Genomic DNA, 26394 nt, shown 5'->3' with positions numbered 1-26394 from the left:
GCATTTCAAAGCCAGTGAATCAGGGAGGTTTGACCATTCCCTCTGCCTGGTTGTCTTGCTACGCCAGTGGCACCTGGAATTTTGGATGGTAGAGAGAAGAGCTGCTCTCTAAGGCTTACACTGGATGTGGGCCTTACCTTACCTTCCTGCTGCTGGCACAAACACAGGGTGGTCCCTGGTCCTCTGATGTTCAAAGGGAGACATCAAAGACAAATCCCTCAGCTGGAACTTGGGGAATGCTGTTCTGCTGTCTCTATTAGGGCAGGAAAGCAGATTTTGAAGAACCTGCTTGGGTTCTGGTCCTTTGGCTTGGAATTGAATTCCTACTGCTCATTTATGCACACAAAGGTCAGCAGATCGTGAGGGGGCTGGAAGATTTAATTTGAATTTCTCTAATCTCTAAGAGTCCTTGCCTCACCTGAAATCACCCTGCTCCTTTCCTTGTCCTGAAAATCTTTTCTTTTTCCTCTGTTAAGGACATCAATGAACAAATTGGAAAATCTGTGTTGAGCTACTAATACATGAAAGATGTTAAAGAATCTTGGTTAATCGAGACAATGTATTCAAGTCTGTTTATACTGAAAGTTAATCTGGTGAGCATTTATAGGTTTTTGAGCTGGAATGGAAGCTGAAAATTAATAATTTTGTATTCAGAGCGTTTTCATGTGCTTGGGAATGGCACAATGCTACAAGAGCTGTACCGATTCTAGACTTGCTATTTATTTAACATTTGTTTAAGAAATAGGTTTGTATCAGGATTACATTAAAATTAGAGATGATTAGGTGAACTGTTATGCCAGTTATGGGAAATTTAAAAATAGCTTTGTGTATAATAAGCAACTTCATTATATTAATGCAAAATATTTTCCTATCATAAAAAAATTAAAGAACTTTCCAAATGTTATTTTAGCTCCTAGGGAAAAAATAAATCAAAATCTTAATTTTTTTTGGTTATTGCTTTGTTTTTAAATTAACTGTTACCTACAAAGTATTTTTAGAGCATTTCACTGATCTCAGAGAGAAATACTCTAAAAAAATATCATCCAGCTTGAAGGGAAATAGCCATTTGAGTTATTTTGTATCCCTTCAGCACCTAATATTAAATTAATTTATTAATTTGTCAGAAACAACTACACAGCAGTGCTACACTGCTCCTGCCAATTTTGATTTCCTCAGAAAGTGCATTGCTGCTTTCACTTGGAAAAAACCAAACTGTGCTTGCTGGAAATAGCAATGAGATGCGCAGATGAGAGGGATTGTCATGGGAACGTTTTATCATCCAAGGGAAGCAGCTCATGATCCTGCTGTAGTTTCATTGTGTGGACTGAGAGAATTCATTACTTCCCTGCCCTTCCCACAGCCAGCTGAGTGAAGCCATGTCTGACCGGGAGGTTTCAGGGATAACAAGGCCACACACAAAAATAAATGATATTTTTTTTTCCAGGGGGAGGGGAGGTGAGATTGCTTTGTGTCCAAGCAGAGTCATGCTGAAATCTGCTTTTTGTTCTATTTTCTGCCTCTAACATTTCATGGGGATTCCTCAGGAGCAGTGTTCTAGCAAAGGGCCACCACCAAGCAGCGTCAGGAGTGATTTTGGTGTCATCAAAACTAATTTCCTACCTTGAGTGTTTCCTCATAGCCAGATCCCCACTACTCTGGGGCAGAGCCTGACTAACAGATTTATGAAGTTATTTAAGGTTTGTACAAAAGCAAAACAAACTTTGCTTCTTGTTCCTTCCTCAGCCCAGTTATAAATGCAGCCAGTGCCCTTCAGAAGGCAAGAGAGGGAAAGTATCAGAATGCTCCTGCTGATAAAACTGCAGCCTAGGAAAAGCCAAATGAATAAAGAGAAATACTTGGGCCCTGGAATTCCTTCTAATTCTCTGTTCTAGTGAGCTTTAGTCATATACCTGCTTGTTCTGTGTGCTTTGCCTCATCCAAGCACAGCTACCACAGCATTAAATATTGTCTGTGTGCTTATGAATGCATAAAATAATGGGAGAAATAGAATTATGACAGTGAGCCATGGATGTATTTTGGAAATCATACACAAGCACAAGGAACTATCAATCTAGTCCCACAACAGTTTTCAAATTTATTGAGCCTGTGTTCTGAAAATTTTAAATGAACTCATGTATTTTAAATCACCGTGTTTGGCACAGCTAGGCTTGTTTTGTTGGTGGAGTGGTCAGATGACCTCAGAAAATACTTATTTTGAAGTATATTTTCTCTTGCTGAAATCAAGGCTGTTACTTGAAGGATAGGTAGGAGAATATACTTAAAGGCATTAGTTATAAATCAAACCAATCTGCAAAGCCTTGATTTATGCACGTCAAATTAAGTTCTCCAAACTTACTGTAATTTATCTCAAACATGAGACTTCTATAAAAAAGGGAAATGAAATGTATTTGTGCTGTGCACTCAAGGTAAAATTTCTGAATCAGTATTAATCAGGAGCAATGTGTTCCAGGATGAAAGGAACGTAATTCAGCAGATTCCTTTGGAGCAGCAGTTGTTCTCCTGGCTGACAGAAGGACCAGAAAAAATGGTAAGAAAACTTCTTCTCTTAACTGGAAAGTGTGTCTTCAATCCTCTCCCTCTCTCTTTTTTTCTTTTTTTTTTTTTTTTTTCTAATTCACTACATTAATAATCTGAAAATGCATATTGGGACTTTTGATGGTGAAGTGTTGAACAGATAAAACAGGTAAAGATTAAACTGTATAACTGGAATTGTGTAATAGTAAAGAAAGTGTGATGGTTTATTGCCTCCACAGGTATAACTAATGTGTCATTTCTGCTCTTCTGCATGTACAAAAAATAGTTCTGGTGTCTGGGATAGATTTATTATTCTTCATTGATTGCTTCATTCTGTAGCAGGAGGTTTCTGGCAGTAAAGCAGCAGAACTGTCACATCCATCATGATGTGTCGGAGATGTGTCAGAGATGTGTCAGAGATGTGTCAGGGCTGGGGCTCTTTTTTGAACTTTACTACTCCTGAAAAATGTAGCTGAGCATTATAGGCAGAAGTCTGACATTTCCAAGATGAAAATCAATCTTTTTTTATGTGGTGATTCTCAAAGCAGACTTGAGTTTTGATTGCACAAGGGGTGGTTTCACATATTGGGGTATACAACAGGGACACCAAATAATTTGGGTAACAGACCTGGCAGGTGTTCTGTAATGAATATAAATTGGAGAAATGATCATAGAAGAGATACTCAAGTCAAGACAGCACAGAAAACATCGATCTGCTGCTGTCAGAGCTGGGGACCTGAAGGTGTTTATTTTTGGTTTGTGTATTTTCTTGTATTTCTCTTTAAAGCTGGAGACTAACCAGGTAAATATAGCCTGCTGTGAATTTATATTCCATATTATACCATATTTAGTGGGGGAGGGGAAAAAAAGCAGAATTGTTAAAATTAATTGCTAAAAACATGCAAAGCAATGAAGAGGTCCTAATGTACAGGAAGGGAGAGCAGATGAAACACTCTGAGCTTTAAAATGAACGCTAAAAAATGTTCAAGCAATCTATATAATTGTAAATACCTTGAAAAAAGGAAAGTCATTGTGTCACAGATCCAAGGGCTCAGCACCTGTGCATTATGGTCTTATTGGAGACAAAAAAGGACAGTTTTGTGCTGGTGGCTGTGTCTAGAGGCAGCAGAAATCTGAGAAGGGCAGCACAGAGCCACAAAAAGCCAGACAAGCACAAATATTTTAGATTCTGGGAGTGTGATGATAAAATATTTTGATGTTGGATTGCTTCCCTGGGAAGATGTTTGGAAATAATGAGCAGAGCAGTCTTGTTCTCTCATATTTTTTATTCAGAGAAATATCTAAATAAATAAGATTATGATGTGATACTCAGTTGTCCCCTTCCAAGAGGAAGGAGCATGGAAATTCCATGTAGTAGCCACTTTCAAAGATCAGTTCAAGATAATCAGTTGCTATTGAAATTAGGAGGTTTCAGCTTGGTTGTTTCTAAATTTAGCCACTCAAATGTATGCTAATTTTCCCCCAAAATAATGCTCTGTCAGCCACAAAACACTGACTCAATTTTGTTAAGGAGTTTAGCAAGGCATGACATGCATAACTAAGGAAAGAACAGTTTCATCCCTTTGAGTTTCTAACAATTATTTAATTTAGGACAAACAGCAAAAGTCCCTAGAGCACACGAGTAGTCTGAAGTTTAAACAAGATGACAGCTAAGATTGATCGATAACTTCTCATCCCTACAGTTACTAATAATAAGGTGATGAAAGAAATATTGGCGATTTCCAAGATAAAGGCAAAGAAAGAAGCAAATCCACTCTGCTCCAGAGTGGACTCCATTAACACAGATTGCCTTCAGCCCATTAAGCCTCAGCACTCAGCTGTTTCCAGCAGGAGTTTGTTTCTAAAACTCTGGAAGCCAAGGAATTAAACCCCACCTGAGTTTTAAAAGAATGTTTTCTGAGCCTTAATAGAATGACACTTTGTCTTACTTCTGTGCCTCCAGTCATGCAGGAAATTAGAGGACTGGCTTCTTCCTGCAGACTTTGGGTTTCAGGCTTCAGGCTCAATTTGGCAGCGTATATTGCTCAAATTGGCTTGTAAATGAGCTATTTGTTTCTAAAGTACGACTGATATCAACTTGCTTACAAATACTTACAACATGGACATGTCTCTCATTTGATTCTGTAATTATATGATGGTTTTTCTTGTCAAGAGAGCTCAGAAACTTAATATTGATTTATGTTCCTGAGTTTCCAAAACTACAATGTGACATTGTTGAGCATAATTTAGAGCAGCCTTTTTTCTCCCCTCTAATCTTGTACATGCCAAGCTTGGGCTCATTTGGGACTGGAATGATCTCAAAAATCATTTAACCCTTGTGTGGGTGTGGTGACAGTGGCATGGATGAAGATGATGTCATTGAGGTGTGTGATTTCTTCATGGTTATCTGTTTGCTATGGAATGGTATTTTCAGTCAAGGCCCTGAATAAACTCAGCATGAGAATTATTAACATTCCTGTCTCCTGGGTGTCCTGTGAGGCTTTATCTTCTCCTAAAAGCAGGAGGTGGACAGGGATGCTTGCTTGCCTGTGTCCAAAATGCACTGGAGGTGCAGCAAAGTGTTGTGCTGACACTCCAAAGTCATCCAGGCCTTGAAGGGATCTGTCTATGCCCTCTCAGTAAAATGAGTTCCTCAGTGATGCCCAAAATGTTTTTAAAATTTGTCATAGTTTTAGCACTAGCTAAAAATCACCAGAAAACTTACTCATTTCTTGCTGTGAGATATGGATTAGGAGAAGGGAGAAACAGGCTTAAAATGAATAAAGAAAGTTTATTAACAGAACTACAGGAATAAGAAACCAGAATAAAACCTCCAGAAACCCTTCCTCCCCACCATCCAACCTTTCCTTTGTCCAGCTGACAACACAGAGACAAAACTTGGTGGTTAAAGCAGTCCCAGCTATACAATAGCTTTTTCATCAGTCTTTGTAGAGAGAGGAGTTCTCATCATTCCATGGAGATTTCTCCACAAGAAAACAGTTTTCTCATGGCTTTTCATTCCCATGATAGCTGCCCAGAAGAAAACTCTCTGCCATCATGCCCTCCTCCCATTTTCACCCCACCCTGAGCGGTGTTCATGGGCCATGAACTCAAGGGGTGTTATTTTAAGGATGAGTTGTTCAAAGGAAAAGGCTCTCTTCATCTGTCTCTGTGATCATCTCTGGGAACAGAGGTTTTCTCTTTTTTTCCCTGGGGGCCAAGGGTCTTCATCAACTCTCACTTCTCTCTCTGTTCCAGCATCTCATGGGATCACAACTACTCCACCATCTACTCAGCTTCATCAGTGGATAACTTTACTCAGATGTACACTTTGAAATACTTCATTGCCCCCAAAATACTCTTTCATGAATTAAAGGAGTTTTTCAGAACATTATTGTCTATCTCCATGGCCTTACCAAAATAATATTTCAGCTTATTAAAGCATCTCCTCATTCTCTTTCCATCTGAGGCTCAACTCTTTCTTTTAGTTTCCTTGATGGTTTATGGTTGTCTCTTTACATGTTGATCACTCTCGCTTTCTTCTCTCTGGAAAGGGATTAAATCTGCAAGTCTCATCTGGGTAGTGAAAGGGTTAAAACCTGGCCCACACCATGGCAGGTACTCATGGTATGGGATTTCAGGTGTCTCTCTCAGCCAGCAGCCAAAGGGAAGGAGCAGAAGGAGCAGGCAGTTCTCAGCTTAGAGCTGTCTGTGCAGGCCATACTGAGGAGGGGGGGCTGTTCTGCGACTGTCAGCAGCCCTCGGGGGGCCCCCTGGGAAAAGCTTCATCCACCCTGCTGGCAGGGGACCCGGAGGGCTTTCCAGAACTCAGCACCCCAGCACGGCCTGGCCCAGCCCGGGGCTGACACCCTGCAGCCTGCATCCCCCACCTGGGAGCCGCTCTCCGCCAGGCTGCACAGGCCGCGAGGGATGGGGGCAGCTGCACTGGGGCTCCGTTACCTTTCCAGGCCGGAAACAAAAAGAGCGAGAAGCTCTCCCTGGCTCAAGTTTAAAAGGTAGCAGTCACAAACGTAATCTCACTTTTCAATGGTCAAAAATACTGTCAGTTCTCAGAACTGGCCAGCTATTGGCCAAGTCTCAGGCAGAGAAGAAACTCCCAACAACCTCTGTCAAAACCCTCACTTTCCTGTGTGTTTATCACTCTCTCTCTCTATTTTTTTTTTTTTTAAATGCCAACCCACTACAAAATTAAAAATGCCAGGTTTTGATGGAATAAAAACTCAAATGTTCAGTCTTTCTTGATGAACAAGGGGAAAAAAAAATTTAAAAATTAAGGGGCTATCTCCCCACCTGATCCATTCTGGGACTCTGTAATTCTGATTAGTAGATTCTGTGTTGTAGTAATACATTAAGGGGTAACTACATTTAAGGAACACAGTGGCATGTTTGTTTTCTGTCAGGTTTTTCCCTTATATTTGCATTCCAGACCATATGTAGAGGCCCAGGTAAACTGCATTCTGTGTCCTGAAGTCTCTGTTGAAACCAGTGCATGACAATTCCCCATTTCAAAGGAGGCTGCCATTGAGCTGATGCATTTAACATACATAAATGCACAAACCTGGTCCAAATTTTCAATTCATTTTCGTAGCAAAACTAAAATTATGATGATGAGAACTGATTCCACCTTTTGCATTAAAAAATTGATGGGAATATTCTGGACATTAAATTCTCCTGGAATTTCTTTTGAAGCATGATGCATTATTTGAGAGACAGTTTGTGGGATGTGGAAATGAATTTTTGACACATGTTGACTTGTGATCAGAACTCTCAGTTTGCCAGGATGAAATGAAAATGAGGTGCTGATCCAGCAGTGACTGGATCAGGTGGACTCTCTATCACGGATACTTTTGTCTGTGTGCTGAACCTGTACTCCCCAATCACTGACACACAAGGAGGTATGGGATGTAGGCAGGACATTGGCCTATTTTGTTTTGTTTCCATTGGGAGATTTTTTTGTTAACTCAGTGTTAACCATTCAAATTTATTCAGCTCAGTATGAAGTGTTGAGGTTTTAGGACTGCTGTGCTCACCCCTTGAGTTTCTTTTACTTGGAGAGGATAGTTCCTATCAGCTGGAAGTTTTGAGTAGCTTGAACAACACAACTTTCCTCTGAGGGCTGGTTGCTAGTGAGCTGGATGGCAGTGGTGGGTTGAAGTTTTAAGAGGATCATCAGAAGCATAAGGTGAGGAGGAATCCAGCAGAGAGAGGTGGTAAGGTGGGAAAAGCTCATGGAGCATTCCCAACAACCCATGAACTGTTCATTTATTTGCTATTTGATGAGTGGAGCAGCATTTCTGTGCTTTCACAGACTGACTGGTGTCAGAGGGGGTTGTTTATCACCAAATTTTGTCCTTGTGGAGAGAGCCAGGCACAGGTTTAAATTGATACATTTGTCAGAGGGGCACATACCTGAAGGGAAGTGTTCTGGCTAGACTACTTTGGTCAGATAAAACAGGCCTCCTGCTGGAATGCTGACCATGTGCAACTGTTCTTTCCTAGTTACTCATGGCTGGGAAGTGCAGGATATACACCAGAAGCAATATCTGTTCAATTTTTCTATCCAAAACCCCCTCCCAGATATGCCTTTAACAACTCTTTAATTCTGAACCATTTCCATCTCTGATAAAATTGCATTGATTACTCATATTCTTGAATTTGCTTTGCTATGAAACAGAATAAATTTTCTTTGTTTTTTTGCACAACACTCTGGAACAAACTGAAATCCAGGACCTGTAGTGTTTGTGTCATCACAGGAGATGTTTGAAGCACGGGCTGAAGAAGCAAAAGTGTTCTGCACTCACTGGGGGTGCATTCGTGCCTTGAGGATTGCAAAGAGAGGATGTTTACCCATTCTGTACTGACAGATTTGCTGGCAGAAATATGTAGGGTAGGCTCAGTGATGCTGTCACCCTTCAGGTTCATTTAGGAGAGAGTTTGGGCCAGCAGGGGTCCTTTGCTACCTATTATAAACAAGGGGGATTGCTAGGTTTTCCTTCACCCACCCAGAACAGCCTTTCTGCAACAGCATCCGAAGTCCCCTTATATCTGTAACCATGGAATGGTTTTGGAGCTGTTTACACCTCCAAAGTAGAATGTCAGAGGTGTGGAGGAAGGGAAAGTGTTCTGTTTCCCCCAGTGGTGTTTTGAGACAGAAGGGGTGGATTGTTAAGAGCAACCTAAAGCTTCCACAGTGTCATTTACCTGTTCTTGAAGAAAATTTGTGTGCGACAGTTGATTGTGGACCTAGAAGGCCAAGGGGCCCCTGGGCTGTGCCAGCCATGGGGTGGCCACAGGCCCAGGGCAGGGCCCATCCCCTGGGCTGGCCCTGCTGAGGGACCTCCAGGGCTGGGTCCAGTTCTGGGCCCTGAGAGCCCTGGAGGGGCTGGAGCGTGTCCAGGGCAGGGAACGGAGCTGGGGAAGGGGCTGGAGCCCCAGGAGCAGCTGAGGGAGCTGGGAAAGGGGCTCAGCCTGGAGCAAAGGAGGCTCAGGGGAACCTTCTGGCTCTGCACAACTCCCTGACAGGAGGGGACAGCCAGGGGGGGTCGGGCTGTGCTGCCAGGGAACAGGGACAGGACAAGGGGAAACGGCCTCAAGCTGTGCCAGGGGAGGCTCAGCTTGGACACCAGGAGGAATTTCTCCATGGCAAGGGAGCTCAGGCCTTGGCAGGGGCTGCCCAGGGAGCTTTGGAGTCCCCATGCCTGGAGGTGTCCAGGGAAGGGCTGGACGTGGCACTCAGTGCTCTGGGCTGGGGACAGGGTGGGGATCAGGCACAGCTTGGACTCCATGGGCTGGGAGGGATTTTCCAGCCTCAGCCATTTTTGACTCTACAGCAGGGCTTCTGTGGTAATGAGGAGTTTTGTTTTCACAACTGAAAAGAAATAGTGTGTTTTTAAAAGCCAAAAATAGTTCTAGACTTGGGATCAATAGTAAATTTTTTTCATGTTCCTTTAATACAGGGAGGCATCTACCTTTTGGGTTATTGGTATCTTTACATTTTAATTTCTGAATTTTACTTGAGTTTTCTTTCAAAGACAGGTTGGATGGGGCCCTGAGCCTGTTCTAGAGAGTGACATCCCTGCTCTCAGATGGCAGGGGGGGTGGAAAAGGAGATTTTTAAAGTGCCTTCCAAACCATGCCAGGATTCTATAATTCTAATCTAGTGTTCCATCTTGCCAGAGAATAGCTGGTGAGTCAGAGGTAAATACTGGCAAGCTTTCCATATGCCACAGTGTAATAATTTATGCTTGAAACAAGCTTTTCTTTAAAGATCTCCTTTTTGAAGTTGCAGCTACTTCTCTCTGTAAAATGGGAAGGGGAGAGGAGAGAGTGTGTTTATCCCCAGCTGGAGTAACAGCTTGTGCAGTTTGCTTGGGTTTAGGAGGTTTTGCTGCACAGACAATTCTGCCCATACAGTTACAGACTGGTGCTAAGGAGTAGCAGATACACTTTTCCATCTCCTTTTTAAGAGATTTGGGTTTTAAGAACCCAACAGGTTTGTGTTATCAAACCTATTAAAAAAATATGTCTTGTCTCTAATGAATGTTTCTGATTCCTTCAAGGTTATAAGGACATGGTTTCAAAATATGAATCATTCTGTTGAGGGTTGTCTCAAAATTGGATGCATATTTTGTCTGTTATGAAATTCAGAAATCTCTTAAATTAATCTAAGTTTATTTCTTAAACACATACGTATATATAACATGCATGTTATTAAATACATTTGCCTAATATATTTTGCACAGAGAGTTTTAATGTTGACTGACCATTTATACCCTCAGACTCCCTGTCATGGCATCTTAGAGAAGACTAACTTAAAACTTAATTCAGTCCCAGTTTTTATAAAGGATAAAAAGAAAAACAACTTTTTCTATGCCTGATGTGAAATTTTCTGCATAGCCTCAGCTTGAGGTTTACTGATTTCCACATCTGTCATCCACATGAGTGGAGACAGGCACCTCATCCTCAACAGTTCTGTAGCACTGTGACACTAGGAGAGGTTCAAATAAGATATGAGGGGGAAAAAAATCTCACTGGAGGGGAGCAGTCAAGCACTGGAACAAATTGGTCATTGGAATGAGTTTCCCAGGAAGGCAGTGGAGTCACCATCTCTGGAAGCGTTAAAAAGTTTTCTGGATGTGGCCCTTGGGATGTGATTTAGGGGTGATGCTGGTGGTGCTAGGGAACAGCTGATGATCTTGAAGGTCTCTCCCAGCCTGGATGGTTCTGTGATTCTGGAAGCCGTGACATGAACTTGTCAGATTTAATTTGGATTAATTCCTTTTGCTCCCAGGAGATCTGCTGTGTGTCTGGGTGACTCTGCTGGCACTAGACAGATTTCCACACCCAGACAAGGAAAAGTTATAAAAAGCAATGTAAATCCTGAGCAACTACTGAATCTATACAGCTCCCAAATGATCCCAGTGATCAGGCCACTAGAAAGATTTGGTGAGCAAGCTTTTCTTTCCATTTCTCAGGCAGCCTACTGATTGTGCCGAGCAAAGCAATGTTTTTAGGAGTGTGATTTCTCAAGGGCTCTAATTGCTGTGCAAGAGGGATATTGGATGTAATTGTAAAACTGCTTATTTATAAATTAATGTTATCTATTCAAAATTAGTGTTGAGGAGGGCTGATTGCCATTCCAGTCAGTGGTAATATGTTCCTTGAGAAGTCATTAGTCATACTTTATTTTTCATTAAGTTGCTAATTTTGGTGGGTTTTTTTCCATGTGACAAATTTTCTTCATATTTCAGGTTCAACTTCACCTGAGTTTAACCCATGACCCAATGCTTCATGCATTAAGCATTGGAATGGGCTGCCCGGGACAGTCCTGGAGTCACCATCCTGGATTTGTTCAAAAAATGAGAGGATGGGGCTCTTTCTCGTGTGGTTTAGTGGCCATGGTAGTATTTAGTGGAAGGCTGGACTGGATGACCTTTGAGGTCTTTTCCAGCCTTATTGATTCAATGATTGCATGACTGTGGCATCACTTCAGGTGATTTTACAGCTGTCATGTTTTCTGTTTGCATTTCTTTCCTTCCCTTGCAGCACAGACAAAAAGCTAAGTCAAAGCCCAGACTAAATGGATCACTCTCAATCTTCCTAACAAAAGGGTGAAGAGAGAATAGTAGAAAAAAAGACATCGCTGCACTCATAACTTTTGAAGCTGCTGCTTCTCTTCAAACTGGAATGTTTTCTATTTAAATATTTATTTTCATTGCTCATGATAACTGAAGCTGTCCTTATGTGGGAGCATTCACCAGGATGAAGCATGAAAGTTCAAACTACTTTAAAGTAGATTATCTCCTTGTGCTGTGTAGGAAAAATGTCCATCTTTAATCAAATTACACATTATCTTTTGTTGCAGGCAAGTAGCTCCTCGGAAGAGACAGAGATTGGAAAGATTATTAAAGAAACCTATTCAGTAGCAGTCCATGGTCATGTTTAAGACAAGACTGGGGTTTAGAACCCAGTAAATCTTGACTCTCATCCTGTTAAACATGGCAGCGATTGGATTTACACTTCCTAATGTCAGGAAAAAATTAATTCAGGGAGAAGTAATGGTGTACATCCATATATTATGTCACATATATTACATTATATCCTGTATATTATATTAAAAATGTGATAGCAGGGAGAAGAAGAGCAAGCATGTGGTGCTGGTGTATGAGCACAGTAAGAAATAATGGAAATAATGAAAACAGACAAATTCCATCCTAAAAAAAAAAGTTGTGCTGGAAATTAGGTTACCAGCATTGCCTTGATTCATTGAATTGCCTGTGGTCAAAACATTCAACTCCAATATTTAAATACCTAAAACTGGACATAAAGGGAAGAAATACCTGATACCTAACTAGCAATTTTATTTTTCTCTAAATCCAACCAATTCAACTTAAAATCTTTTAACCCCAAGTTGTCTTGTATTGAAACGTGGGCAGGGATGTTCAAGTGCAAGTAGCTTCTATTAATGTGTGGGTAGAGAGTTCCTTTCCAGTTGCGCTTAAACAGGCAAGGGTTTAATACATATTAAGGGATGAAATAAAAATGCATGAGAACACCTGAAAAAGACCCAGATGACTTCCAGAAAGAAGCAGAAATACCTCTGAGTGTCAACTATTTCCTGCATTTTTCCAAGAAGTGAAGTGGAGATGCATGAGACAGACACACCTATAGCTCATATGTAGCATTTTGGGGCAGAATCAGAGCACTAAAAGCAGGGAACTCCTTCCTTCTGCTGCAGTTTTCCAGAAGGAATCCTCTGGGCTGTAATCTGCTAGAGAAGAAATGGTCAAGGAATGGAATATGTTAATTTTGTATGAATTTCCCCAAATTGTCTTGGTTAACAAATCAAGGACTGTGTGAGTCTAGTTTTAAACAGAGAACTCATTGCCTACTTGAGGCAGAAACTCTGGGGTCAGGTGAAAAATGGAGCTCCTGTCTACTAAGAATGTTTTGTTTTAGTGTAGACATTGAAAAATAAGAGACCAGCTTAGTAATATAAAATTATCAGGCTAATCTGTTAATTAGAGAAGTGGAGTCCCCATCCCTGGAGGTGTCCAAGGAAGGTGTGGACAAGGTACTCAGTGCTCTGGGCTGGTGACAAGATGGGGATTAGGCTGGACTCCATGGTAGTCCTTTTTCAACCTAAATGATTCCATGATTGTAAAACCATTTGCAGTTCCTTTTCCTGTTCGTTTTTTTCCCCAATATACTTTATTTCTGGAATATTTATTTTATAAAATCTGAGCACATTTTCCTTTATAATCTCCTGGCATTTTACAAATTATATGTGGTACAGACACCCAGTTAGCTCACAAAATCTTAGCTATTTTAGGGTATTTTGTTTATTAAAGATCTCTGGTTTGGATGAAATACAATGATTACAGAAGTCTCTGAGGATTCAAGGAAATGAAAGCAGCATATGAGTAGGCTTCTCTGGTAAAGCTAGAAAATGACTCAAAATGGTTTGAGCCAGAAATGTATAAAAATGACTAGATTTTCTGGGGTTTGTGATTTTGGTGGCCTGACTCTCTTTATCTGATGTTATTTGGTGTTATAGTTGGTGTGTCCCTCTGCCATGTTAGCATTTATTTATTAATTTGAAAGAGAAGTATTTTTCAGGACTTATGATCTGTCATGTTTTAAATCTAATAATACTTTTTATTTACCGTGGGTTTCTATGTCTTCATCCCACTCAATTTCTATCTCTGATTACATCATCACCTCACATTTTGGTCTTGTAGAGAGAGAGCTTTTGTCCATGAGCTATAATTTACTGATGGGCAAAAGTTCTGGAGAAAAATCCAGGAATTCTGACATCTTCAATTCTGTTATTAAGGCCTGTATTTTATTAAGTCATATACTCAAGTGCTAAGTACAAACATGCAAAAATAACTGTGTTACAGGATGATGAGTGTGTTAAATGAAAGACTTTAGCTGTAATTGTGTCCAAAACACTTTTTGATCATGAGTTCCTGGTTGCCTGCTGAACTTTCAGGTGTGTGGTAAGGTAGAGTTTATCATAATCAAAAATACCAATTCATTTTGAAATACCTGAGTATTTTTCTTGAAAATTATAATCTTATTGTGATATGTCACAGGAAATTTGAGTACCTGCAGTTAACAGGATCAGACTGAGGGAATATGAAAGGAAGGGGGAGATGGGACATAAAATCAGAATATGTGATGAAAATAACTGCAACTAGGCAAAAAGATAAAAGGGGAAATGGCATATGATTATAGAAGAAAAATGGATTAAAAATGAAATAGACTCTGGTCAGAGAAGTCCCTGACCTTCAAACTTTAGGAAGCCAGGAGTTTCTTTGGGTGAAACAAAAGGAATTTTGTCACAGGAATTTTTCATTGAACGGATTCTCACCTGATTTTCTGTGGTCAGAGTCTGAATCACACAAACATTGGGAGAAAAGGAATGGAAAAATAAATTTAGCCCTTGATGTAGGGATTGCTTAGGGGGAGATCTATATGCAAAACAAACTGGTAAATAAAGCAGGAGCTAAATAACAGAAGAGATGGAGTAATAGAAAAAGTAATTTGCATTATGAAATCAAGAGTAAATTAGGAGTGTTTGCTTAAATGACAAATGTTGACATTAGATTGAGGGGAAAAACCTAAAACAAAATATTCCTTGAAGGAAGCAATCAGTGTTGGGCTTAAGCACCCATGAACTGTTTTGGCTCATGCAGCTTCATGCCTTGGGAAATCTTTTCAGATAATCAGGAGCAGCCACAGCTGTGGTGCTACAGTGCAAGAGCACCTCCTCTATGTAGGAACTCCAGGGAGACCCGTTGATAGTGTATTTCCCTATAGAAACTTCCAAAATCCCAATAAAAATCCCAGCCAAACTACAAAACCAATGCCATAATTTTTTCTTCATTTTTTCACTCCACACTTTCTCATCTGTGACAAAGCTTTTCCCTCTCTGATTTAAGCTGGAATTTGATCCTTTAGGGAAGACTTTGGCTGCACAGATCAGTGTCTGGATTTGAGGGCAGCTCCACAGTGGAAAGAACAAGGAAAAGGAAGTTAAAAGGACCAGCAGATTTCTGACCCTGTGGTTGATTGTGAGGAGAAGTGTCATGGCAGCAAACGTCTGAGGGCACGTGAGCAGTTTTATCCAGCAGAGGTGACTTTTAACTGAAATCCCGGGATTTATTTTCACAAGTCGAGAAGGGAGGAACATGCAGGGCCTGATGGCAAATCTCAATCATTTGTTCATTCTTTTCCTTTTGGAAAGCGTAACGTTTTCTCCTCTACCTGTCAGGTTCTGTATAATTAATGCTGTCTTCTTGTTCTCTCAGCTCTCACATCTCTTCCTTCCCCATGTCTCCATGACATTTCCTTTGCAAGTTTGAAGGAACTGATTATTCCACTTAAAAGGCAAAAAACTGTTCAGTTTTTCGTATGACAGCAGAAACATCAGCTGTGACTTTACTTGAAAACTAGTGCATCATTTCTTGAGAATGGATTTAAACTTTCCCATTACAGATCTCTTTGGGAGCAAGGCCTGGTCTAGTGGAAGATGTCCTTGCTCATGGCAGGAGGGTTGGACTGGAGGGTCTTTAAGGTCCTTTCTAACCCAGAGCATTCTAGGATTCAAAGAGGTCCCCATTCCAGCCATCCTTGTTCTCTCCTCAGAGGCCACTTGGCTGCCTCAGGAGGCACCACTGGAATCAGAGGTCTCTGTCAAGAAGTCTTTGGAAATCAGTGGAACACTTGGAAGTGTTTTGAGTTGTCAAGCTTCAGCTCCAGACGTGTGGTGAGACCATTGCTGGAGCCATAAAAATTACGTGCTTTCAGTGCTGCTGAATTTGGACATTGTGTGGAGGATCTGGGAAGCTGCTGGCCAGATTCTGCACTTCCATATGCCAGCTGAGGTGTTAGGAGAAGCTAACCTGTTCAAAGGCTTCAGTGGGTGCGTTATGAACACATGGCAGCAGTGGATTTTTGCAGGAAACCCTCTTAAAATCAGGGCTTGAGTTGGTGTGCTTTTAGAGACAAGTGACAGATATCAAAATGAGATCAGTCCCAGTGATTTCATAGCAGAGCTCTGCTCCTCTGGTGCAGGAGCAGCAGCTGTGTGAGGGTTACTGGGAATGTATGATAAGAAGAAAGGTTTCACATGTGTAAGCACCCTGAGTTTGAATCGCCCACTTCAGGCAGGGGCCATCTCTACCTGCTTGCTCTCATGTCAGAAGAATTCTGGTGTGTTATAGAAAGAGCTGTAGTTGCAATAATATAAAGATTTTTGCCTATGGACAGAATAGGAATGTTAAATGGTAAAAATAATGGTTACATGGTAAAATGGACTTGATTATTCTCTAGCCAGATGTCTGTTCTCTTCCTTTGCACACTGCATTTTAGGCTTCATGGGCCACATTTTCAGAGAACAGAAATTCACATCATTCCCTTGGGTCTTTGATGACTTACAAAGATAAGCTGTTTTATGAATTTAGCTGAGTATTTTTGGTCTTTTAAGGGTTATGTCACAGCCTTAAATTTTCTTGCCATCATGTTTTGTATGGGATCTGTTTCTCAGGGAAGCTTATGTGGCACTTGGGGACATGGTTTGGTCATGGCCTTGGCAGTGGTGGGTTAACAACTGGGCTCAGTGATCTTGGAGTTGTCCACCCTAAATAAATAACAATGCCAGGTGAAAGCCCACCAGTTTAAACTCCCAGTTCTCACAGACTGGCTTACTTCAATGTGTACTACAATTTATGCACAGGATTTGTTGATGTCTCAGGATTATTGGTAGATGGCATTCCTGGGTCACACATTCCAAAGATTTACAGCTGACTGTGTGTAAATAATGGAAGGTTACTGGGTATGCTGACTGCAGCATATATTTTCTAAAATACACATCAGTGTGGGTTTTTTTCAGCTTAATATGCAGTTTTGTTTCTTTGCTCTTCCCAAAATTTGATAAATCTGATAGCTTGGTACCTTTAAACCATCCCAGCAGCTCAGACAGATTGCAGATGCTAAACCTTATGTTCACCTCATAAGAATATTACTGAAAATTATTGGCAATATCTGACTTGAATGTAGATGTATCTTGGTCTGATAATACTCTGTGAAACTCAGTGGGATCTAGAAAACCAAAATCTAGGAAATGTACAATCAGTAGTTTTTGCAGTTAAGAGCATCAGCATGGGCATCTACCCTTATGCTTGCTTCCTTCTTTTTTTTTAATTCTGTTTTCTTAAGTTACTGCTGAGTGGGAAGGATTTCCAAGCCCTTTCAGATAGAGCCCAAAATATAATTTACTTGTTTCTCAACCCAAATATTTTCTGATTTGCCTTCCCTCATCATGGTTTTTATCCATTACTTCACAGACTGCTCATCCTTAGGGTATTGGTCTATATCCACTCAGTTCAAGCTGGAATTGCTCCCCACCTGCCAGGAAACTTCTTGTGTGCTGATCCCAACCCAAACAAGCTCCATCCTTCTGTATTTTCGCCTCTTGCCATTGTGTATGAACAGGTGACCCTCAAAGAGGAAAAAGCTATCTTCACTTGGACAGTTCTTCCCACATAAAACATGGGGCTGTTCTGTGGTGGTGTTGTCCATGTCCCACGGTCCAAAGAATTGGGGGAGCTCAATTCCTGATGAAGAATTGAGTGAATTTCTGTCAATTTGTCTTTCTGCAGAGCTTCACAGTATGATCTTCTGCAGCAATCCCCATCCCTGGAGGTCTCTAAAGGACAAAGAGAGGCAGCTGTTGGGGACAGGGGTTAGTGGTGAATGTAGCAGTGCTGGGGGAATGGTGGATTTGCTGATCCTGGAGGACTTTCCCAACCTGAACCATTCTGTGATTCCATGATGAGTGATCTCTAACAAGTCGAGTGCTTTATTTCTGAACACACAACATGGTGCTTGCAAAACTTTATAGAAGTGTCAGTAAAGCAAAGTCAGCTTTGCTGGCTTGGGGAAGGTTATTTTTTTGCAGCAGTGGCCACACTGTTAAAATGATCTCTGGGAGAAGGGTCATTTAAAGGTTCATTAAGTCTGCTTCCTGGGGCCTTGATAACACAGTGCTGGCAGGGAAGAATAACAACTGTGATGTCCTACAGTTGTCTTGAAAAACATGGTTTCTATGGTATTTGTTGAAATGTTGGTTGCCAAAATTGAGTGAAGTACCCTCAGAGAGCTGGGGTGTGTCTGTAGCTCTTTGGAATAAAACCCTGCTCCTCAGTGAGGTTATCATTACATTACATTACTGAAGTGATAATGGCTATCACTCATTCAAAAGAAGTTGGTATGAAAAAGCTGATCTGTTGGGAATGTTGGGAATTCTAATTGACAAAATCAATAAGCTCTGAGCTAGAATTGCACCTCTCTTTTTTTTTTTTTAATTTTTTTTTTTTTCCCTCAATTGCATAGCAAGGAGTGATTTATCACCTGGCTTCCTATTTTTAACAGTTTTTCCAATACTCCTTTCTCATTGCTAATCCCAAAAATGTGCCCAGCTGCTCCGAGACAGGGAATGCATGAGAGCTATAAATACTTTCTGAGTCTTCTGTTGCTTTATTATATCAGGGCTAGAAATTTGAAACTACAGGTCAAATAGATACTGTTGTAACCTCTGTCTGCTCACTGCTCCCTGGAGCTTCTGTGACAGGCTGGACCCACCTTCCTTTCAACTGAGTCCAGTGGAGTGTGTGGTAGCTACATTTCTATTGGAATGGACAAGGCAGCATTTCACACCTCCTGCCTCAGCCTGAGGGACTCTCTTCCTAATCAAGTTCTTCTACAAAGTCAATAAAAATGTGGTTGTGGGAAGCACTTGACAAATCACAGGTGAATGCTAATCCTGTGAGGTGTACTTTCATAGAGCTCAGTGATAAATTCAAATTGGGGGATAATGAGCATTTAGACAAGTCTGACATTCACATGACATAAAGGTGGGCTGGAGACCCACAGCAAGAGTTGCTATGCAGTTATTAAAGTCCAGAGCAGCTGCTTCCAGAGGCTAGGCCTGTGAGGCCACTGTTTATTCACAACTGACTATCATGTGCAAACAAGGGGAAGTCACATGAATCGATCCTTAATCACTAACCCTAATCTCTAAACCCAAGAAAACAGATTGAGTGATCTCTGAAAGCATTTTTGTTTAAAAGAGAGTTATATATGCTGCTAGATTTGTTTGCCTTGTCTTAGGAAGTCTTGATTAGATAGAGAAAATAGATTGTTCATCATGTGTTTTACTACTTAGCCAGTTACAGGCAATGCACACCATGGAAGAAATCAAAGCAGCATGATGAGATTTATCACTGAAGATGAGATTTTTTTTTATAAATGCCCACACTAAATTATTTTTTTTTATTTAGAGAATACTGATTTGGAAATTAATTCAATAACCTCACCCCCAAAAATCCTCAAACCATACTAAGCAATGTCTGTCTAGACTGTCTGGATTTATGTATGGAACTACAGTTTTGTCTGCCATTCTGTGCCCACTGGATATTGTGTTTAGGGCCAAGCCTATGGCTTTCTTCCCTTTTTAGTCCCAGGCTGCATCATTCCCTAAATTTGATCTAGAAACTTTCTGGTCCTCAAGGATTGAGGAGAACCAGCTCACCCTGCCAGAACTCCAGCTTGAAGAGGGCATGATTGGGGGTGAGTCCCACCACAGGATTTCTCAGCTGTCAGGAGCCGTCTCCCAGCCATGGCTGGACCCACACAGTTTTAGAATTCTTTCCTCTTCTATCAGCAGATGGGATCAGCACATAGGACTGCTCCCAGCCGGAGAATAAACCTCATGCATTGGGCTCCTACAGAAGTTAACGAAGTTGCAGATGTTCTCAGAAGGAATCAGTTTGGTTCTGCTGTATTTGTCCCAGGAGCATGGCCCTATTTTAATGGAACTTCAGGCAATTGAATTCAGGAAGAATTGGTTTATAGCAGAGGTCAAACTGTAATCAAAACAAATGAAAAAAAAACCAAAAGGAAGATGAACCATGACTCTGGTCATCATCTAAGGGGTGGCCCAGTGCCACAGCTGATGCCAGGGGCAGATGTACAGGCCAAATTATACAAATTATGGATTATCCTGCATTGGCTTGGTTACCAGAGTTTAATGCTGTCCTGGTGCTAGTCTTAGGGTTTGGGAAGCTCTTGCAGGACTTTCTTCCTCACAGTGCTGGAAGTTATACCTCCTGTGCCTCTTGGTAAGGTTGTGATGACAATCAGAAAATGTGTTCAGCGCTGGAATATGTGTGTACTCTGACATGGAATTCCAGCCCTGTCCACTTAAAATAGAAGGGATATCACTTACTTATTACCTGAACTTATTTATCTGAACTCCCCTACTAGATCTGGAACTCTCCCTGTGTCATGCTGTTGCCTTACACCCAGTTTCTTCCTTATTCTTTATGATTATTTGCCTAACAAACTTTTTGATTCTCTTAGAGCAGGGAACTCTTGATTTTGTTATTTTTGGGGAAGTCTCAATAATTTCCTGTGATTCTGCACAGCAATTTCACCTTCACAGGATTTCACAGGAATTCAGTGATTGTGTTCTCCTTTGTCTCTGTGTGTCTTAGAATAATTTCGGTGACAAAAAATCTTTGCGATTATCCAAGTCCAAGCATTCCTCCATCACTGCCAAGGCCATCCATGTCCTCAAGTGCCACATCCATATGGCTTTTAAATCTCTGCAGGGATGGGGACTCCAAAGCTCCCTGGGCAGCCCCTGCCAAGGCCTGAGCTCCCTTGCCATGGAGAAATTCCTCCTGGTGTCCAAGCTGAGCCTCCCCTGGCACAGCTTGAGGCCGTTTCCCCTTGTCCTGTCCCTGTTCCCTGGCAGAGCCCGACCCCCCTGGCTGTCCCCTCCTGTCAGGGAGTTGTGCAGAGCCAGAAGGTTCCCCTGAGCCTCCTTTGCTCCAGGCTGAGCCCCTTTCCCAGCTCCCTCAGCCCCTCCTGGGGCTCCAGCCCCTTCCCCAGCTCCGTTCCCTGCCCTGGACACGCTCCAGCCCCTCCAGGGCTCTCTGGCCAGGAGGGCCCAGAACTGGACCCAGCCCTGGAGGTCCCTCAGCAGGGCCAGCCCAGGAACCCCTGTCCCCCCTGTGCTCCTGTCCAGCCGCTGGCACAGCACCCCCAGGGCCTCTCCTGACGGGCCCTTTCCAGCCCCTCTGCCCCAGCCTGGAGCTGCAGGGCTTGGGGTGACCCCAGGGCAGGACTTGACGGTTCCATATTACATTGCTCTGTAATGCATATGTCATAGAATCCTCTTTTCTATCAGCATCAGGGAATGATAGTATCATTCATTAGAAATTACTATGTCTTGGCATGGTGTTTTGGTGTTCCATAAACAGGTAAACTCTTAAATCTTCAAAATATAAGCCCGAGACAGGCAATAGACTGAAAACTTTATTCTCTTAGAGCTGCTGTGCTGTCAGCAGCCTTTTCTGGGGTGTTGTCTCCTGTCAAGCACCTGAGAAAAAGCTCTTTGAGTGGGCTTAAGGTGTGATGTTCCTACCAACATGATTTTCATCATGTGCTGCAGATATTTCTCATCTGTTTCCCAGTACCTGTTTTCTGTTTGCTCTCGCTTCTCCTTATCTCCTGTTCCTGCTGTGGTTTCCCATAGCATGAGGTACCTCTCACAATCTGAAGCAGCTTTGAAGCCCTGGGCTCCTGGGCAGGTTTTTATTATTGTTCTTATGAACTGTTAACTCCTTTTTCAAAGGTACATGAAGGAGGCAGACCTGGAGGCTTTTACTTGTACAGCTCTTCTGTCTTTGGTTTCTCCTGGCAACGCTTTGTTCTCAACATCTCTTGTTTGTGTGGAAAGGGGTTTTTATTCCCTTGGTGTTGGTCACAATTCTGAGCAGCTCACCCTCCCACCCCTCACTGTGCTCAAATGCCTGTTTCTGAAATATGAACAACAAATATGTATTAAAATTTACAGAAGGCACTTTCAAAGAACTCAAGAAGTATAATTTCTGTGTTTTTTTAATGTTATATTGTATTTCTATGTCATCCTAATATACTTCAAGAACTTTTTTGTTCTAGTTGTTTCCAAACAATTGAATTAAAAATTTAATGCACTTAAATTTTTTATCTTTTAACACCTATTTTTTTCCTTGCTTACTGTAGTTAAGAATACTATAGTACCTTTAGTATTCTTAATTACAGTTAACAAGAAAAAAAAAAAAAGATTTTTCATCTCTATTGGCCAGAGAAACTGTGGCTGTCCCTGGACCCCTGCAAGTGCCCAGGGCCAGGTGGGACAGGGCTTGGAGCATCCCAGGATAGTGGTGTCCCTGTCCATGGCAGGGGTGGAATGGGATGAGCTTTAAGGTCCTTTCCAACCCAAACCACTCCATGATTCTGTGATAATACTCCTGCTGAAATATTTAACAGCTGTTTCATCCTAATGCTTTGTCACTCTGGTGTGGAACTGAATTTCCCTCTGTGCATTTTGTGGTCATATTCTGCAGTATTTCAAATGCTGTTGCCTTATTCCATGAGCAGGTGACTTCTGTGGGTATTTGGGAATAGAACACTTTGTTCTGGTAAAAAGTGTAGTTGACTCCCTTTTTTACTCGGGGATAATAGATAATCATGTCAATACACTACAAGAAATAAGAAACCAAACAGTGTTAATTCTCCTTTTGATTACAGCAGAATGCAGAAAAGATAAAATTGCATTGCTTCATGGTAAAATTAACTCTGGTATTTGAGTGGGTATCTCTTCTCTCTGCCATCTCCCTTTGCTGCAAAACTTGTCATTTCCCAACCAGAAAAGATCTATCCATCTACATTATTGCACACACCATGTATCCCCCACACCTCTGGAATAGAACTTGTTCAGCTCAGCAGGGCCAGGGAGCTCCTGGAGCGGGGCCAGCGGAGGCTGCGCAGCTGAGGAAGGGCCTGGAGCATCTGGGTGCCCAGGAAAGGCTGAGGGAGCTGGGGCTGCTCAGCCTGGAGAGGAGCCCCAGCTGAGAGGGGCCCTCAGGCCTGGCTGGCCCTGGCTGCAGGGAGGGCTCCCAGCAGGGCCCAGCCTCTGCTCCGGGGGCCCAGCAATGGCACCAGAGCCACGGGCAGGGCCTGATGGCAGCAATTCCCCCTGGCCAGGAGGCACAACTTCTTCCCTGGCCACTGCCCAGCCCTGAACACATTGGCCACAGAGGCTGTGGGCTCTCCTGCCTGGGGCTGTGGCACAGCTGTGTGCACACAATGCTGTGCCCTGTGCTCTGGGATGGCCCTGCTGGAGCAGGGAGGTGCCACCAGCTGCCCTCTGAGCTCCCTTCAGCCTGAGTGATTCTGTAGAAATGACATTGTTTTCTCCTTCCCAAGGGAATAAGCTAAATGTGAAGGAGTCCCTTGCCAAAAATCTGGGAAAGAGAAGGGAACATTAGCAGGCCACTGTGAAGTGCTGAGCTCCTGCAGAGGTTTATAAATCAGAGCTGCTGGGGAAGGAGGGAGCTTAGGACCAATACTCAGAGCCAAATAGTGGAAAATTCACCTAGGCACCTTGTGAGGTGTGGGTGGCGGGGTCTGGGAAGGTCTAACTCAGGAGCTGTTCAGTGGTGTTTGGTGTCCTAATCTGGCATTTCAAAGGCCAAGTGCAGTGTTCTGGTTTTCTCTGGAGTTTAGCAGTGGCAGAGAGGAAAAGTTACTGGATCTCCACATCTCCAGTCCTAGGTTGCCTAGTTGCTCCAGTTCAGTGGCAATATCACAGCAATTTCTGATGAAATTCTCCCTGTGTTTATCTGCACTCTGCCATATGTAACAGTGTGAGCAAGCAATGTCCTGTGGTGAAACAAAAGAGTTTAGTGGCACTTCTCCCATGTTCAGAACTCCAGTGAGCTGCAGACTTTATTTTCTTGTCTTGGGGAGTAATAAGTTTTAGTCCAAGTCCTCCTGCAAAGACAGATGCAAGATCTCCAAACCATGCCTGTTCAAAGGTTACCATTTTAATTTTGCATCCCAGTTCAACCAGCTGGTTTTTTTCCCATTCTCTGAGAGTACTTCTCTTTCTGCTATTTGCACAGAAATTAATTTTCCTTGTCCCTTTCTGTGTCTGATTCCTATTTTCTGCTCCAGCCTGGTGTTCTCAGCTGCATCCCTGGGTCATCACCATGGTTAGTTCTTTCCATCCAGTTCAGGTTGGACTTCAGCACTTAGGGTGTATTTTAGAGAAACACAGTTAAAGGCAGTAGATAAACTTGCAGTGAGTGGTTCTGCCAATGATATGGTGTATTGTTGGAATTTTTGCTCAGAATTGGGAGTAGGTGCCCGTAAGAGAAGTAGGAGCTCCCATGGAAGTGCCGTAACAGCTGTAGTTAAACCAAAATGAAAGAAAAGAAAAACAGGTTCTTAAAATTTGTGCTTTCTTTCCATCTGAGCTTTTTGGATTAACACTTTAGGGTTTTATTAGTACTGAAGGAAAAAAATGATAATTTGAGACATTTTTATAACTGATTTCCTTTAGGTCATTGGAAATTCTCCTGATGGGCACTTCCTCTCCTCAGGTAGTGGTGCTCTAGCGATGGGTGGCACTCAATCCTTGAGTGGTTCTTAGACTGCAGAATGACAGAGCCATTTTATTTCATGGAATCATGAGATCACTAAGGTTGGAAAAGACCTACAAGATCATCGAGTCCAACATTTGACCTAACACCACCATGTTCACTAATCTATTTTGTGCAATGCCATGTCCTTATTTTTCATGCTATACCATAAAATGTTAGAGTGGAAAATTGGAAACAAATGTGTCAAAGGAAATAGAGGAAATACAGGGCTGTGGACCAAACTTTTTGGTCATTAGACTAATAGATAATTCTTACTATGTTCTTTTTTTTTCCTCACCTCTCTGTAAATTAAGACATGTGCTTATTCATGTGTTTGATAACAAGTGAAAATGGTGTCCTTCACCTGTTCAGTTCTGCTCTTCCATCCAGGGGGACATTTTTTGCTTGCACAAAGAACAATTAAGACAAAGGTCATCACAGAACACAGGGCCATTGCAGAAAGAAAAAAAAAAAAAGCAAAAAAAAAAAAAAGCCATTGTGTATTTTCCTGGTTAGCAGAAAAGAGAAAGATTTCACCTTGATTCCTCATTGCTGCTGACAAAGCAAACAGGCATCTCCAGAATGATTTGAAAAATGTATTCCCATCACAATCTTTTCTTGACCAGGAGAGCTAGAGAGGGACTTTGGATGAGGGATGGAGGGACAGGACAAGGGGGAATGGCTTCAAATAGACAGAGAGGAAAATTTAGTTGGTGTTAAAAACGAGATTCACTTAATAAATTATAAAAAGTTTAATATAAACAAAAAAAGACAATTTGGAGACAAAGGGAATAAAGCAAAGGGTTAAAATGGCCAGGTGCCCTGGCAGGTTGCCAGGAACACACCTGGTATCTCAGGAACACTCTTTTTATCCCCCAGTGCTGTGAGGGTTAATGCATATTCAAACTTTTTCAAGAAGTATTTTGCATGTCCCCTCCCTGGTGCTGCCTGTTTAGAACATGCTCTGTGTGGTTTTTATTCTTGCTGGTCATCACTATTTTTTGCTGGTCATCATTATTCTTGCTGATGAGCCTTATTTTGAGTTTGGTTTCCTTTCTTTTGCAAATGGTCAGTGTTGATAACAGCCTGGGCCCCTCATCCTTCCTTTGAGGGCAGCTGGGCTTCATATCTTCTGCTGATAACAGCTTGGGCTCTATTGTTCTCCTGATAACAGCTTGGGCCCCACTGTCTTTGCCCTCTGGGGTTTCCTTGCCCCGTACCTAGGAGATTCCTTTAAGCTTAAAACTTGTTAGCAAGAAAGAAGTACATACATAGCTAAAAAGTATTTAACATATAATATTCATCTTAATACCTGTGAAAGCCAATATCACAATACAGATTTATAACAGTTGGGATATTGGGAAGGAATTGTTCCCTGGGAGGGTGGGCAGGCCCTGGCACAGGGTGCCCAGAGAAGCTGTGGCTGCCCCTCGGCATCCTTCTCACCCTGGATCCCTGGAGGGCCAGGCTGGACAGAGTTTGGAGCAGCCTGGGATAGTGGAAAATGTCCCTGCCCATGTCAGGGATGGGAATGGATGGGCTTTAAGGTCCCTTCCAATCCAAAGCAGTCTGACATTTTATGGAGAGGTGAGAATCCTCTTTTCCTAAAGTCTTCAAAGTTATCTGTAACAGCTCACATCATGGGGAAAATGGGTAAAACTTAATTGCTTGTTTCTTGTAAAACATCAAAGGGAGTGTCCTGCCACCAGCACACCAGAATTTGAATAATGTCCATGAGACATTCCTCACAAAATCTTATCTTGCAGTTTAGGTGGAGTGTCTCCCTTAAATAACTAAA

The 26394-nt window shown here is 42.0% G+C and overlaps 1 protein-coding gene across 2 annotated transcripts in view; it reads left to right on the top strand.

Moving 5' to 3' along the window:
- The window catches only part of PCDH15 (protocadherin related 15), a 532955-nt gene that overhangs the window by 39149 nt on the left and 467412 nt on the right, over positions 1–26394 (top strand). Inside the window, exon 2 of one of the 2 annotated variants that reach the window (XM_086900046.1) lies at positions 2471–2548. The gene's annotated coding sequence lies outside the window, so the exon portion shown is untranslated. Of the gene's footprint in view, positions 1–2470; positions 2549–26394 lie in introns of those variants that run through there. The other variant, XM_086900037.1, reaches the window with a different exon arrangement.

The sequence above is a fragment of the Cyanistes caeruleus genome, chromosome 8 (genome assembly GCF_971803275.1).
Source record: "Cyanistes caeruleus chromosome 8, bCyaCae1.hap1.1, whole genome shotgun sequence".
In the NCBI taxonomy this organism is placed as follows: domain Eukaryota; kingdom Metazoa; phylum Chordata; class Aves; order Passeriformes; family Paridae; genus Cyanistes; species Cyanistes caeruleus.
Note: the sequence above shows the minus strand (reverse complement) of the source record. Positions and strands in the feature narration are given on the sequence as shown.